We start from the raw sequence: 6,101 nt of genomic DNA, 5'->3' as shown, positions 1-6,101 counted from the left end.
CAGTACCATATGTAGAGTGAAAACACTAATCTTACTTAACTCATTATTGCTCTGTGACATTCTTTTCACCTTTATTACCACTCTTTTTACCATCATGCTTGCTCTGCACTTTCTTTGGAGCCATACTGGATTGAATAATACTGTACAGTATTGTATGTACTAAAAAACACACAAAACAGCTTCACAGCAAGTGTGCACAGGTCTGTCTGTAACCGTGATGGAGAATATTCTGTGGGAGCTTGAGAATGTGTGTTCTTCCATTGGTTAAAGAGTTTTGTATATGTCTGTAATAACTACAGCATTGTTCAAGTCCACTATTCATTTTCTGTCTGGATGTTCTCTTCACTATCAAAAGTGGAATACTGGAGTATTACTCTCAATTGGTTCCATATTGCCCGTAAGCTATCTTCACTCTTTCTTTTCTTTTTTACTTTTTTTTTTTTTGCTTCTATGTGATGCACAATTTCCAATGATCTGTGTTCAAGTTTGCTGACCTCTATTCTGTATATTCTAGTCAGCTCTTGAATCTCTACTGACTTTTTCAGTTTATTCATTTTGTTTTTCTGCTCTATGATTTCCCTTTGGTGCTGTTATATATTTTCCATTGTTTTGCTGAATTTCTCACTTTGTTCATGCTTGCTCTCCTGGCCTCAATGAGCATCTTTGTGACCATTATTTTTAATTCTCTGTGTGGAAATCACTTATCTCTATTTCATTAGGATCACTTTCTGATGATTTGCCTTTTTCTTTTATTTGGACCTCATTTCCCTCTTTCTTCATTTTCCTTGACTCTGTATTGGTTTTTAACATAGGAGACCAGGATGCATGAGCCACAGATACTGAGGCCTCACTGACCTCTCCCAGGGACAAGAGAGGGGGTGGAAGGGTGCTGCCTCCCTTGTTATCAATACCCCTGGAGCGATACCCCTGGAGCAGAACAAAGAAAATTACATATCCAGGTAAGAGGTTGTTATGTTCCTTGTTAATCATCTACTGTTTTTTGTTCCTTAAATCACATGTTTGCTACATTGCCTTGTTCTACTAATAAAAATGGGACTTTTCAGACTGCCTGTGCTCTTCTGTCCACTAGAGGCAAAGTCCCCTGGTCCTGCTCCTCCAAATTGGTTTTGTGTCTTTTGTCTTTAATCCTTGTTCATCCTTCCAGGTCAGGGATAAACTTGTAGGCTGGTTCCTACATATTAACACCTTAAATTCATTAGTTTGTATGTCTTAAAAATGAGGACTCTTTCATTTTATATTATCATTTTATTTTGTTTTATTTTATTTGTATAAGTGCAATACTATTATTCCAATCAACAAACAGTGGTAATCTTTTATAGAAAGGAGTAACTTGGCCAAATGTAAGTGCTGAACTAAGTTTTTTTTCTGGTACCGGTGATCAAACTTGGGACCTTGCGCTTGCAAGGCAGACACCAGGACCATTGAGCTAAATCCCCGGCCCAGAACTAAGACTTGAATCCAGCTTCTCTGGCTCCAGCTTCTGCTACTTTATTTTTTCCCAAATCATTTTGAAAAATGAACACTTTTCTTTTTAAGTACATTCCTCAAAGAAAGTGTGGACTAATTTATAATATTTTTAATGTATGGACTGAGAGGTTCTATATATGTGAGAAAGAGTCACAGTTTTTGTTGAGAGTGAGCACTTTGATAAATAAACAGTAAAACCTTGGATTGCAAGTAAGTTGTTCTGCAAGTGTTCCACAAAATGAGCAAACATTTCTAATAAATTTTAAATGAGTAAATTTTAAGTGAGTCCTATAATACAAGTAGTACATGACACGAAATATCACATGATCACACCTGAGCCAATGGTCTCTCTCTTGCTCTCTATCTTTCTGCAGGATTGTGTTCAATGTCACATTTCCTCAAAATCCACAAAAGCAAGTGTCATTAGACAGGTGTTAGAGATGCATGAAAAGAAAAAGATTCCACTGAGCCAATAGATAGTAGTTACTCTATTAGTGATAGTGAAAGTCATCATTCACAATAACTGTCCTCACTCTTGCCTCCCTCACACCAGCAACAAAGGTTTTCAAAGGTAAGTAAAACTTAATTTGTACTTTTTTATTGCTTTGTATATTACAGTATTATAATAATTTTATATGAATTTTTTTGGTTGTGGAATGAGTTATCTGAGTTTCCTTTATTTTTTACTCACTTTGATACACACTGCTTTGGATTACAAGCATGTTTCCAGAAGACATTATGCTTGCAAACCAGGGTTTTACTGTATTGATAGTTTCTATTTATTTCTTTTTCTTTTTACATCAGTAGAAATCCATTTACACATCTACTTTGTTTTCCTGACTCAGTTTCAAGCACAGGAAAAAGGGGAGCTCTTCTGAGTGGGGCACCCACCATCTCTGAGACTTACAGATATCTCTTTGTCAGGACAGATCTCCATGTGCATATGGTCAGCAAAAGCAACCTTTACCTGTTGAATTATCTCTAAATTCCTACAAGAATAAACTTTCCTTCCCTGCTCCTTTGTTGGCCAACTCTCCTTCCCTGCTACCATCTTTTAACACTACAACTGGCTGACAAAATAAACCTCCTGTGCTAAGCTAGAGATGTATCATTGCTGTACAATGCAAACCCAAGTTAACCCTGGAAATACATTAGTATAGTATGAATACTAAAGCAGTGATCAACTGAAGGAAACTGACAGATGATGGAGTCCTTCTGTGGATGGGCCTTTTGTTCCTGTGTCAGTCATTCTTTTATTCCACAAATATTTATGTAGCACTCACCTTAGGCAGTTTGTTAGCTGTACAGAATACATAGTGAATAAAACAGACAAACATAATCCCTGTCTTTCTGGAGCTTTCATTTCTTTTAAATAGAGGTTCTTAAACTTCTAAAGAGATTTTCTAACAACCCTCTGCTTTTTCAGCTCCTTATTTTCATTTATTCCTACATTTAGTAATTCCTTCACCAACAGACATGCATGCAGAGTATCCACTGTTGGCCAAGCAATGTGCTAAACAATAAACTTGGGGTCAGAAAGTGTGCTGTATTAGTTTGTTTTTCATTACTATAATGGAATACTTGAACAGGCTAATTTTTTCCTGTTGGTTTACCTTTATGTTTTTAAAAATTTTATTAGTACATGTTTGCAACTCATGTGGTTTACAATCATCTTGGAGAATGACTACACATTCATATTACAGCTTTTTTTTTTTAATCTTCTTCCTTTTCCCTCCCTCTGTCCCAACTCCTCTTTTGGTTCCCCTATCTCATACTGGTTGATACTATTTGTCTTAGCTCATGTTACGGCATACAGTGTTTACATTAATTTAGGCTATTAGGCTCCTGTACATATTCTATACATATCTTTATTCTTATTTCCCCTTCCCCTTCTCCTCACCCTTCACCTTTGTTCCCTCTGACTATCACCTATTACAAGAGATCTGTCCCTGTCCTTTTCTATCCATCCTTTATCATTTTCAGTGTTTGTGCTTTGCCTTACTCAAATGAGAGATACTATACAGTATTTAAGCTTGTGTGCCTGGTTTATTTCACTCAACATTATATTTTCCAGGTGCATCTCTTTTCCCACAATGTCTCAAAGGTCTCATTTTTATAGCTAAGTAGTATTCCATTATATATAGATATGACCTTTTCTTTATCCAATCATCTGTTGGGTATACAGGCTGCTTCCATTATTTAGCTGTTATGAATTGTGCTGCTATAAACATTGGTATGCATGCATTACTATAGTATGATGACTTAAGGTCTTTGGGGAAGATACCTAGCTGGAGGATAGCTGGGTCATATGGAATTTCTAATTTCAGTTTTTTAGGAAATCACCACACTCATTTCCATAATGGTTGTATTACATTGCATTCCCATTGACAATGCAGGAGGGTTCCTTTCTCATCACAGCCACACCAGCATTTGTTATTGTTTGTTTTCCTAACGATTGCCTTTCTTTCCAGAGTAGGATGGAATCTTAGCATTGTTTTAATTTCCATTTCTCTAATAGCCAGAAATGTTGAACATTATTTCCTCTATTTGTTGACCATTTGTATTTCTTCCTCTGTGAAGTATCTGTTTATTTCTCTTGCCTGGGTCTTTAATTTCAGGTGGTTTAATTTTTTAAATTCTTTGTATATTCTAGATATTAGCCCTCTGTCTGAGGAGTAGCTGGAAAAAAAAATTTCCCATTCTATAGGTTGTCTCTTCACTCTACTGATTGATTCTTTTGGTATACAGAAGCTTTTCAGTCTCATATAATCCCATTTGTTGATTTTTGCTGCCCTCTCTTGTGTGACTGAGATTCTGTTTAGGAAATCCTTTCCTGCACCTATGTCTTCAAATGTTTTATCTATTTTATCTTTCAGAAGGTTTAATGCTTCTGTTTTAATGTTTAGATCCTTGATCTAGTTTGATTTTTATTTAGTATATGGTGATACATAAGGGTCCAGTGTCATTCTTCTGCAAACAGATAACCAGTTATTTCAACACCACTTGTTGAATAGGCTCTTTCCTGTACCATGTTTTTGGCCCCTTTGTCAACAATCAAATAGTTGAAAATGTCTGGGGAGGTTTCTGTATCCTCAAATCCATTCTCTTGATCTATGTGTCTGTTTTTGATCCAGTACCATGCTGTTTTTACCTTTATCAGGGTGAGTTTCAGGTCTCTTCATTGTGAGACACTTGTTTGCCTGCACTTCAGGCTCAGAAGCTGCCTTATCATTTTGCTATCAGTCATAAAGATCTGTCATATAAAGCATTACTAGCAGTCAAACTTAGGCAGTCCTGACTTATAAGATGATATGTAATCATGTACAATTAATGCCTTTGGTTTCATCATTAATGAACTCTAGCACCCACTATAAGATGTAGATTAACTTCTATGATGGTAGTGTCTCAAAATCTAGTGTCAGCCAAAAGTGGGTTAGTATAAGGAATAGTGCTCTGCTTTTAATTCAGATATGGGGATGGAGTATGCCACTATCACCCTCATTTACCAATACTACTGCCCCTACTCCTTTTTTCCAACAGAAAAATTATTGTGTTCATATAACTTTCTGTATATTGTCTTGGATTTGAATGAGGCAAGCTCTATTCACAGCTGCAGAAACACAATTTAATTAAATTAATTATACTGGTTCCAATTTGCCTGGCTGTAATTGGATTAGGTTAGCATATGTAATACAAATCTAGCTGTGTGAGGGAAAAATCTACTAGGGAGCACATAGAAGTTCTCCTCAACAACAGACACAAGGAAGAGTTCTGTTTGTTTTTATTCTGAACTTTATTATGAGACTCTGAACATTTGAGGCACTTTGGGTATCCAGCTGGGGTGTGAGACCATGTATTAAGAATGATAGTGTACAAAGTTTAAAAAAAACCTAGGATGACATCGTGAAACCACTGGATTAACCAGCCATGTAACTCCTTTACCCACTGGATTTACTGTGTGTGATAATCTCCCTTAGTTAAGCCAGTTAAGCGTTTTTTAATGTTGTGAAGCTATTGCTAAAAGTTTCCTATCTTTAGGAGGGAATCTTCGAGTTTTATAAACTTTATGTCCTAAGTATCTCTGATTACTGGCATTATGAAAAACTCAAACCAATCATAGAAATTATATAAAATGTTAAAATATTAATATTAATATTAAAATATTTAAAAGTTTTCTGCCTGTCATGCACTTGCTTTCCTAAGTTTTTTCATTCATATCAACAAACTAGATACTCTCTTCCCTTAGGAGAACTGCTTCTCAGCTCCTGGCCATAGCCTAGCCCTGCTATCTGTCTCAATGGCTTTAGACTTAAGTGACATACTCATTGTGATTTTTTGCTGAAAACAGCAGTTTTCTTAGCTGTCTTCTCCATCCCACTGCATATTCTTCAGTGTCTACCAGAGCGGTTTTATATTAAAAGTCTGCCTGTGTGAGTTAAGAGTTAAATGAGGGACCAGCACCAACTTTATCCTGGCCCCAGAAACATGATAACCACTGTGAGTGTTGTTTTATTCAAGAAACCAGAATACCATTTCTGAATATAGCAGTCCACAGCTCTTCCATTTAAACACATGAATTGGAATAGCATAGGATCACACACTTACGAGGCACA

Source organism: Heterocephalus glaber, unplaced genomic scaffold (genome assembly GCF_053883595.1).
Source record: "Heterocephalus glaber isolate CG9 unplaced genomic scaffold, H.glaber_assembly_v1.0 deba00001472, whole genome shotgun sequence".
Taxonomy (NCBI): domain Eukaryota; kingdom Metazoa; phylum Chordata; class Mammalia; order Rodentia; family Bathyergidae; genus Heterocephalus; species Heterocephalus glaber.
The sequence above is the reverse complement of the archived record's forward strand: the minus strand, read 5'-3'. Positions refer to the sequence as shown.